A 10,816-nucleotide genomic window follows, 5' to 3' on the forward strand; every position below is an offset into this window, starting at 1 on the left:
TAAACTGTCATTTTAAATTCCTAGAGCCTTGAATACAGAGGGATAATGATGGTCTTTAATAGAAATCCCTGCCCAAACCAAGTGTCTTCGCTTACCACAAGATTAGCAAGGAGCATTGTCTAAAGCAGCAGCATCTCACAAAAGAATTGACTTAACAATACCATCTCCGATAATTATACATGCATCCACAGAGCAGGCAAAGACAGTGCAGCCAGTGGTCAGGAAGATCATTATAGCCCACCATTTCTACACCATTCAGATCTTTCCAGGTAAGAGAATGAACAAAGAACTGTAAAACGATGGCATTGGTCTAAAATAGAGTTGACAAATTATCTTCATAGCAATGAAGCATACTTCATAGTTTTCTCTCTCAGCTGAGCGCAAAGAAGTGGGAAAAAAAAGAACTATGGCAAGGAATTAAAGCACGTGGCTATGCAAGACCAGCAAATTTACAGTAGTGCAGGAAGCTATTGGTTACATGCATATGCATCTGCAGGCCCCATATGAACTCATGCAACTGGTCCTGCATGTAGTTTGTGTGTGCAACCCTCTATAGGGTCAGTGAATCCCTTTACCATCTGATCATGTGTGGACACTGCACGTACAAGCACTAAATTGCCATAAGGAATACATCTGCTCGCATACCTTGTTAAATTTCTATCTCCTCAAAGCTTACTTTCATAGTATACTTTGTACGTCAAAAAACCTAAAGATATTGCACTCAGCTCCTGATGTATATCACAAATACCAATGGATGAAGCACTAAATTCTATTAGTAATATCCTGTCATTATGAAAATGACTCATTTATTCCTTCTCTCTTCAATTTTTTTGGATGAATTCTTGCCATAGAGGGAGTACAGTAAAGCTTCAGCAGCTTGATTCCTGGGAACAGCAGGTTTGTTGTACAAGGAGAATTTAAATATTTACTGGAGATAAGAAGAATCAAAAGGAATCTCATCAAAATGTGAACATCTGACAGGACTCCACAGACTGGATGCAGGATTGATGCTTCCCCAGCCAGTTTGTGTCCAGAATAAGGGGTCATGGTGTAGGATAATAGGAGGCCATTTCAAACTAAGATGAACAGAAATGTCTTTACTGAGAGGATGATGGAGCTGTGGGATTCTCTGCCACAGAATGCTGTGAACTGTGCCAAGTCAGTTAATATGTTTCAGAAAGAAATATATATAGAAAGGCTAAAAGAGAGAAGGAGCATGGAGAGATTACGGAAATATGCCATTGAAATACAGGATCAGCTATGAGTACATTGAATGGTGGAACAGGCTTGATGTCCAAATTGTTTTCTAATTCTCTGCATTCCTGTGTTCATGTGTTCATGTTTTATCCCAAACTCCAAGCAACTTCACTTTGTGCAGCAAGCTATCAAATGGCTTCTGAACATTCCAACATGCAACGTGTAGTTCCACTTTATCTACTCTGCCTGTTATGGTAATAGATTCATAATTTTTGGAACTGATATCAGGCCAACTGTCCTGTTCCCCATTTTTTCTCTCTCCCACCTTAAAATTGCATTTGGATTCTTTCAATCAACTGGAATCTAGGGAATTTTGAAGCAATGCATCAACTATCTTTTGAGTCCTCTAGTTTAAACCTCCAGAATGTAGGCAATCAGATCCAGGGAATCTGTCCACATTTAATTCCCTGATATTCTACTATAACTTTGAACTATTAATAATAATTTAAATTTCTCACTTTGTTTAGCCCCATGGTTTCTAACTATTTCTGGATTGGACAAAATGTTTGAATTAGCACTCTGCCATTTCCTAATTATGCATTCTAATTTCTTTCCCTAGCCTCCAAGGGATTCCACATTTATTTTGACAACTTTTGTCTTATTTCTGTTGAAATTACAAACTGTTTTATTCTCATAATATTCATTCTCTCAAGGAAAGTTTTGATGATCTTTTGTTGGTTTCTAAAGCTCATCTAATCCTCAAAATAATTATACTTCTTGACAATATAAGCATCTTTTAATTTATCTCTTGTTTTAATGCCTTCAGTTAATTATGGATGAATTCTTAACATAGAGTATATAGTCTTCAGAAATAAAAACCCTAAGTGGGGGTCAGTTAGCTCGGTTGGCTTGATGGTCAGTTTACAATGCAGCATAGGTTAAATTCCCACTCTGGCTGAAGGACTCTCGTTGTCAACATCTTCCCTCGCCGAATGTGCGTTGACCCTCAGATAAACTACCACCAGTAGACTCTTTCTAGTGAGAGAGCAGCCCTATTTTCTGGTAGGACTATGGCAACTTTTATATTATGTACATTGTATTCAAGTATATTGCGAGTACCAGAGGGAAGATGACTTGAAAACAAGTTTGTGATCCATCAATTACAGGAGAGTCCTGGAGCTGGTTTGAAATGGAAAGAAAAATCAAACAGTAACACTACAGGAAGGCTCAAGTTGATTGTCTGGTGAGTATTGCTATGTTTTTCCATTTTTCCCCCTAAGACTGGGAGGTAGTCTGAGCAACTGGGAAATTAAAATCTTACTTCTGTATAAAAAAGTCAAAAAAGCAGTTTTCATTTAAATTGTGTTAACAGGAGGAAAGGGATGACCTGATGAATCTAAAGGAAATAAGGTTTAATACCGGAGAGAAATGTCAGGGTAGCTCTGACCTCTGAACATGTATTCTCATCTCCTGGATAAACATATGTAGAAATTGTTATCAGCCTTCGAAGCTCAAATTTCAGACTTTGGAAGTTAAGTAGCAGCTGGCATCACTCTGGCATAATTGAGAGGCTGACGGCTGCATGGATAACATACTTATAGGTATAAATATGCTGGGAGGGGGGCAATGTGCAATGACTACATTGTTAAGAAATTGACAAGTAGTCCAGGAATCTGAGTGCATCTCATTGTCCAACCAATATTCAGTACTGAATGGTATTGAATGTAATGTCTCTTCTGGGGACTGCAGCCACAGCAGTCTATACACCATGGTCTGCTCAGATGTACAGGTATTGCACAAAATCGACTGAAAAAGCAATAGTAACAGGCAACTCGATGTTAGGGGTGCAGACAGCATTTCTGTGGCCTTGGGTTTGAATCCAGATTGACACGTGGCTTCCTAGTGCCAGAGTCAAGGATGTGACTGAACAGCTGCAGAGCACTCTAAGAGATAGGATTAACAGGCAGCACTTGTGGTCCATATTAGTAGCAACAATATTGTCAGAAAGAGTCAAAACAGACAACTGCTTATTTAGAAAGATGCTGCATAAGGAACAGCTTTCAATTCGTTGGATACTGGATCCAGTTCTAAGTTTTACAAGCAGGTCAGGTCATGCCAAAACAGAACTGGAAGCGGGTATTAGATATAGTTTAATTTGGCAGTTGGGGAACCATGAAGTAGTATTAGAGAGGAATACCAAGCTGGTTAGAACGTGGAGTCAGATGGCATTAGAGTAGAAAATAGTAAGGGATGATGCGGTTGCCAAGTAAGACAAAGTAATACAGTCCAAATTTGGTATTTTCTGAATGTGCATATATAAAGTGTGGTAAAGTACAGATACAAATAGACATGTGGGCATGATATTTTGGCGAGAATTGAAGAACATGCTAAAAGAAGAGCAGGCCTGGCTCGCAAACATTTCTGGATACTAAGATGTTCAGGAAAGATAGAAAACAGGAGTATTGATCAAGGAGAACATTGCAGTGGTGGAGAGAGATGTCACATGGGATAAAGGTCAGAATCTATTTGGTTAGAGCTAAGGAATAACAAATTGCATTGCTTGTTTTAATCCAGTGGGAAAGATGTAGAGGATCAAATGTGAACGTAAGTTACAAGTAGATGCAAGAATTATGGTATCGTTAAAATAGGGAATGTTAATTCTCTGAAAAGAAAGACTGAAACTGTAGCAAAGGGCAGAAGGGGAGCAAAGGATCCTAGAGAGTATTCGGGGAATTTGTTTAGATTAGTATGTTTTCAGTCCAATGAGAAAGGAGGCACTGTTAAACTTAAGTCCTTATGTCTGAGGTGCGCCAAGTGAATCAAATGCCAGCAGAGGAACTTTTAAGGGATAGTGTCATTCTATCATGAAATTTAGGTTGGGCAAGATGACAAAGAACAATCCAGAGTAATTAACTGGGGAATAATTAACTGGGGAAAGCTGACATCAATTGTGTAAGAATGGATCTGACCCACACAACTTGGAATTAAAGGTTGGCAGGCAAAACTGTAACTGAAAAAGGCTGTCTTTAAAGAAGGAGTAATTCAGACAGATAAAAGTACATCCCCATGAATGGGAAAAGGGAGGGAAAACAAATCCAAAGCTCCCTGGAAACATGCGCATGAATCATTGAAGGTAATATGACATGTTGGGAGAACAATTAAAAGTAGCATTCTAGGCTTTATTAAAATGTGTATAGAGTACAAAAGTGAGGAAGCTATGTTAATCTTATACACAGAACTCTGATTTGACCTTATCTGGAATGTTGTACCTTGTTTTGAAATGTACACAAAGTACTTAAGAGAATTTAAACGAGTGTAGAAAAAATTCTGAAGGACGGTTCTGGGGTGAGGAACTGCAGAAAGTGTGGTAGTTGTCCTTGGAAAAGATCAAAGCTGACAGGGAAAGGTATACAACATCACAAGGGGTCTGAATAGAATATATCGAGAATCTGTTCTCATTCATGGAAAAAATCAAGAGGCAGATGGCACAGGTTTAAGGTAAATGGCAGAAGAAGCAATGGTGACTGAAGAAATAAAAATGTTTTCGCACAAAACAGTTAGGATCTGTAACATACTGCATTCAGCACACTTTCAGGCAAGTTCAGTCAAAGCATTCAAGAGGGAATTGGATTATCTGAAAAGAAAGAATGTGCAGAAAACCAAGTCCAATCATGACAAGTCAAATGGCTTCGTTTTGTGCGGTTACTATTCTGCGAAATAATCTCCTTGCTTATGCAGTCCTACCTTTAATCTAATTCCCTAAATTACCCATGCCAAATATGCACACATAATTAGCTTCATTTAAGTTTAATACTCTAGTTTCAGATTTATATATGTTACCCTTGCATTCAATGTGAAATTCAATCATATCCCTTACTATGGGGATTACTAATCACACTTGTGTCACTGTCAAGGTGAGATCCAAAATAGCCTCTTGCCCAGTTGGTTTTATGGCACACTTTTTGGAAATTGTCTCTCATGCACTACATGTAATGGTCCTTCAGATTTGCCCAGGCTGTATCTTCACGGCTTTATTAATACTAATTCCATGTGTTTTATGTAAATTATTTTGTAACTCAATTATACCAATCCTGGCTCCAGATCCGTTGTACCAATATCCTTTGTACAAAGATCCTCCCTTGCTGTTACCTGTATAACCTAATTATTTTAACAACGTTACCCTTCATTTTCCATTTTGCTTGTTGTTGTTAAAACATCAATACTCTGGAATATTTATTTCCAAACCACGGTCACCATTTCACCACTTCTCTGTATTGGCTATGAATCTATATTTAGATTTTCCTTGATTTATGTCATTAATTTACCTGGATTACATGGAAGACTTTGAACATTCAAGAAAAAAAACATAATTTTAACTTTGTACCATATCCCATGATTTCACATTATTTACTGAAGCACTGTTACAGTTCACCCAACATTCCTGATACAGGCCATTTATCTCACTGTTGTTTCCTCTGTGTAGAAACCGATAGTCAGGTTTAATTATACTTCAAAAGTCACTGGTGAGAGATAACTTGGTAAATTGAGAAAGCAACATGTGTTCTATCAATGCAAGTTCTATTTTCTTATTTCCAGAATGCTAAAAAAAATTCCAATTTATAAACTTGCAAATTGAAATAATGACAAAGTACACTACACCTATGGGAGAAAATATCAGCAAAAACATAACACTACTAGCACATACTTCTCAGTAGTTTGGTTATAAATACATGGGTTTATAATTTCAGAGAATCAAATGCTGAATAAGAAGCCAATTATAAGCGAATTCTGTCTAAATGTTGCAAGTTTTCCTTTTCCGGAAACTGTTCAACTGCTGTATTTTCAACATCTGATTTTGAGAATTATACAAGTTTTGTCCTCTGAAAATCATTCAGACACAATTTATTCTGGGCCACTGCAAAGTTCTCCAATGCCGAAGCTAAAATTGCTCCAGCTTGGAGCTAAGTGAGTTCTCCCCCATTAGGCATAGCTCCTGTGCAAGATGAATTAGTATTCCATATTTGCATGTTGGCTTTTGATCTTTCAAACTATCCCTCAAACTTATTTCTCAATAAATTTTTAGTAAGCCTCAATCACTCCCATCTAGATTGTCTCAGAGGGACCATAAAAATTTGATTATGGCATCCTTAGGTAAATATGAAATATAATCAAAGATAAAGTTAAGGTAAGCTTGTTAGCTCAGTACATTGAATGCATACTAGTCTATTCCAGTAGGCATTTTACAATGGTAGGTTTAGGGTAAATATTGTGGCAGCAAAATCAAATGATCTAAATATTACTTACAAGTCCAATCTAAAAAAAAAGGCATTGCAACTGACATTGGAGCATGATATTTGGACAGAAAAATCGGCAACAGGTATTCACTGTGATGCAACAAAACAAATTGTATCAAATTAGCTGAAAGAAAACAGAACTAATTACAAATTAATGAACAAATTGTTCAGTAAGTTACTGTGATATCTAATATTCTTTGGTGGTAATTATGCCACCGAAAAATCATATGAAGGATGGTTGGGGAACTGAATTTTTAGTGACAGATTCATAGATTTTTATTGAATATCAAGAAATAGGGATCAAAGATAGTTAAGTCAATCATGATCTGAATGATTGGCAGAATAAGCTTGAAGGGCTGAATGATCTTTCCTGTTTCTAAAACTAACACTTACATAAGAAATAGGAGCAGTAGGAGGCCAGCTGGCCCAGCAAGCCTGCTCCACTATACAATAAAATCATGGCAGATATTTTTCGTGGGCTCAGCTCCACGTACCCACCTGCTCACCATTACCCTTAATTCCTTTCCTGTTCAAAAATCTATCCTTAACTTAAACAACAGTAAATGAGGTAACCTCAACTGCTTCACTGTGTACGGAATTCCAAAGATTTACAATCCTTTGAGTGGAGATGTTCCTCCTCATCTCAGTTGTAAATCTGCTCCCCCTTATTTTGAGGCTATAAACACCAGTTCTAGTTTCACTGGCCATTGGAAACAACCTCCCTGCTTCTATCTTATTTGTTCCCTTCATAATTTTATATGTTTTTGTAAGATTTCCACCCCACCGCCACCTCCCCCCCCCCACCCTCACCATTTTTAAAATTCCAATAAAGTATAGTCTAAGTCTACTTAATCTCTCCTCATAAGACAACCCTCTCAATTCCAGAGTCAACCTAGTGAATCTCCTCTGCACCCCCTCCAGTGCCAGTACATTTTCTCAAGTAAGGAGACCAAAATTGTACTCGATATTCCAGGTGTGCCCCCACACCAGCACCCTGTACAGCTGCAGCATAACCTCCCTATTTTTAAACTCAGTCCCTCTACCAATGAAAGATAATATTCCTTTGTCTTCTCAATTACCTGCTGCACTTGCAAACCAATGTTTTGAGTCATACACCAGGATACCCAGGTCATTTTGCTGTTATTCCTATCAAAATGACCTCATATTTATCAACATTTGTACTCCATCTGCCAGACCCTTACCCACTCACTTAATTTATCTTTATCCCTCTGCAGACTTTCAGTGTCCTCTACACGCTTTGTACATGAAATTATTTTGAAAGTGATTTTCACTCCTGTTTTGAGATTTACAGCAAATAGCGAAATTAGTGGAGCCAAAAAAATCTTAAAGATCCATTAGTTTTTCAGGTAACGACACTGCCATTTCATGAGACTGCTGACAGCCAGATCTTTTAAAATGTATTGCATTTGTGGAAATTGCATAGATGTTGAAAGCAGGGCATGGCAAAGCAGGATACAGGACTGTGCCTCTAATATCTGGAAATCCATTAGCAAGTCAAAAAAGGACTACAACATCCATTCTGCACTGCCCTTCCTTTTCTGCCTCTCAGATCCCATCTCCTCCCGTCACTTAGAGCCAAGCCCTTACCGTTCCTTCACACCCACTCCCTTCCACCGCTCAGATGCTTTCATTTTCTGGCCCCCAAGGTCACTCCCCACAAGAAAGGGAGTAGGGATAGCCCTAGTAACTATAGGCCAGTGAGTCTGACTTCAGTGGTGGGCAAAGTCTTAGAGAGAATGGTAAGGGATAAGATTTATGAACATCTGGGTAGGAATAACGTGATCAGGGATAGCCAGCATGGTTTTGTGAAGGGCAGGTCGTGCCTCACAAACCTTAGTGAGTTCTTTGAGAAGGTGACTAAGGAAGTGGACGAGGGTAAAGCAGTAGATGTTGTGTATATGGATTTTAGTAAGGCGTTCGATAAGGTTCCCCATGGTAGGCTAATGCTAAAACTTCGGAGGTATGGCATTGAGGATACATTAGAGGTTTGGATTAGAAATTGGCTGGCTGGAAGGAGACAGAGGGTAGTAGTTGATGGATTATGTTCATCTTGGAGCGCAGTTACTAGCGGTGTACCACAAGGATCTGTTTTGGGACCACTGCTTTTTGTTATCTTTACAAATGATCTAGAGGAAGGACTTGAAAGCTGGGTAAGCAAGTTTGCGGATGACACAAAAGTCGGTGGAGTTGTGGATAGTGAGGAAGGAAGTGGTAGGTTACAGCGGGATATAGATAAGTTGCAGAGCTGGGCGGAAATGTGGCAAATGGAATTCAATGTAGCTAAGTGCGAAGTCGTTCACTTTGGTAGGAATAACAAGATGATGGATTACTGGGCTAATGGTAGGCTACTTGGTAGTGTGGATGAGCAGAGGGATCTTGGTGTCCATGTACACAGATCTCTGAAAGTTGCCACCCAGGTAAATAGTGCTGTGAGGAAGGCATATGGTGTACTGGGCTTTATTGGCAGAGGAATTGAGTTCCGGAGTCCTGTTGCAGTTGTATAAGACTCTGGTGAGGCCTCATCTGGAGTATTGTGTGCAGTTTTGGTCGCCATACTATAGGAAGGATGGGGAAGCTTTAGAACGAGTGCAGAGGAGGTTTACCAGGATGTTGCCTGGAATGGTAGGAAAATCTTATGAGGAAAGGCTGAGGCACTTGGGGCTGTTCTCATTGGAGAAGAGAAGGTTTAGGGGAGATCTGATAGAAGTGTATAAGATGATTAGGGGTTTAGATAGGGTAGATACTAAGAACCTTTTACCGCTAATGGAGTCAGGTGTTACTAGGGGACATAGCTTTAAATTAAGGGGTGGTAGGTATAGGACAGATGTTAGGGGTAGATTCTTCACACAGCGGGTTGTGAGTTCATGGAATGCCCTGCCCGTATCAGTGGTGAACTCTCCTTCTTTATGGTCATTTAAGCGGGCATTGGATAGGCATTTGGAAGTTATTGGGCTAGTATAGGTTAGGTAGGATTCGGTCGGCGCAACATCGAGGGCCGAAGGGCCTGTACTGCGCTGTATCCTTCTATGTTCTATATAACCCCAGCCCTTGCCATGTTTTCAGCAAATGTCCCATCTCTGAGGCTGAACATACTGTCCTGAATAAGGGTTACACCCAAAACATCGACTTCTCCACCTCCTAATGCTGCCTGGTTTGCTGTTTTCTTCCAGTCTCCTGTTTGTCTACCTTAGATTCCAGCATCTGCAGTTTTTTTGTCTCAAATATACTGTCCTCAGCAAAGTACTCAGCTTCATACTCTTATGCCCCACTTTAATGAATTTCTGGCTTGCCACGATGTTGAACTGTTTTTCCGCTGCCTCCACGCTCACTTCTTCAGACAGGAATCCTCCCCTCAACCCCATTCCACTGATCCCTTCACCTGCTTCCAGTATTCACCTCCACACGGACCCCTTCCCCTGGCCTCTTATCTCAATTTCTTTGCTCCTTTCACCCACTCTAACCTGTCCCCTTCTGAAATCGCCACACTTCACTCTCTCAGGTCCAACCCTAACTTAGTTATCACAACCTTCTGACAAAAGGTGGTGCCGTTGTAGTTTGGCACACTAATCATTACCTTGCCGAGGCTCAATACAACTCATACACTTCTTCCCACCTCCCCCAGATCATGATCCACATGTGAACATGAAGCCATTGTTGCCAGGACTGTCACTGACCTCCGGAGATCTTCACCCCCATGGCCCAACTACCTCCAACCTTACAATCTCCCAATCCCGGACAGTCCGGTTCTACCTCCTTCCCAAAATCAAGAAACCAGACTGCCCCAGCAGGCCTATTATATCAGCCTGTTCCTGTCCCACCAAACTAAATTTCCTCCTACCTTGACTCCAATATCTCTCCACTTGCCCAGACCCTGCCCGCCTACATCCACAGTTCCTCTGATGCTCTCCACTACATTGACAATCTCCAGTTCCCAGGCGCTAAATGCCTCCTGTTCATTATGGATGTCCAATCCCTCTATATCTCCATTCTCCATCAGTACGGTCTGAGCGCTCTTGGCTTCTTCCTTGACCAGGGGCCTGTACATGCCCCATCCACCACCACATCCCTCTCCTGGCTGAACTTGTTCTCTCACAGAACAATTTCTCCTTTAATCCATCTCATTTCTGCCAAATTAAAGGAGTGGCTATGGGTACCTGCATAGGTCTCTGTTATGCCTCGCTCTTTATGAGGTATGTGGACCTATCCTTGATCCAGTCCACTTGCTCTCTCCCACAACTCATTTTTTGGTACATTGACCACTGTTTCAGTGCTGCTTCAGGCTCCTCGAAAAACTTGTTTATTTT

Source organism: Hemiscyllium ocellatum, chromosome 14 (assembly GCF_020745735.1).
Source record: "Hemiscyllium ocellatum isolate sHemOce1 chromosome 14, sHemOce1.pat.X.cur, whole genome shotgun sequence".
NCBI classification, from domain to species: domain Eukaryota; kingdom Metazoa; phylum Chordata; class Chondrichthyes; order Orectolobiformes; family Hemiscylliidae; genus Hemiscyllium; species Hemiscyllium ocellatum.